The following is a 377-nucleotide window of genomic DNA, read 5'->3' on the forward strand; positions in this document are numbered from 1 at the left end:
CTCCTAAATGTTACACACACACACTAGAAGAGAATTGTGATGTCCTTAGTGATGGTGGACCTGATCAGTTTCCAGGTCACATGAGGAAGGAGGATGTACAGAACAGAGGAAGGAGCAAGGAGGAAGTATAGATAAGAGATGTGAGATGCAGCCGGCCAGTCACAGGCCAAATTGTGCATTGAAGGGTAGGACCCTCAGGAAAGTATGAAACACTAAACTAAACAGTTTTACTCTCATGTTATTATGTTGTTGTCACGTATATCCTGATGCATCTCATCACATGAATTAATGCCAGCCTTAAAAACAGTCACACTCATTAAATATGGCTTTTGCTGCTCTTTAACCTGGAAGTTACACTGTGTGAGGGAAGCTAAGGA

The 377-nt window shown here is 42.2% G+C and overlaps 1 protein-coding gene across 1 annotated transcript in view; it reads right to left on the reverse strand.

Annotated features, from left to right (window-relative positions):
• trpv4 (transient receptor potential cation channel, subfamily V, member 4) overlaps positions 1-377 on the reverse strand; it is a 14,527-nt gene that overhangs the window by 12,099 nt on the left and 2,051 nt on the right. The window lies entirely within an intron of this gene.

This window comes from Morone saxatilis, unplaced genomic scaffold, assembly GCF_004916995.1.
Source record: "Morone saxatilis isolate NCDOM2014 unplaced genomic scaffold, NCSU_SB_2.0 Contig16, whole genome shotgun sequence".
Lineage (NCBI taxonomy): Eukaryota > Metazoa > Chordata > Actinopteri > Moronidae > Morone > Morone saxatilis.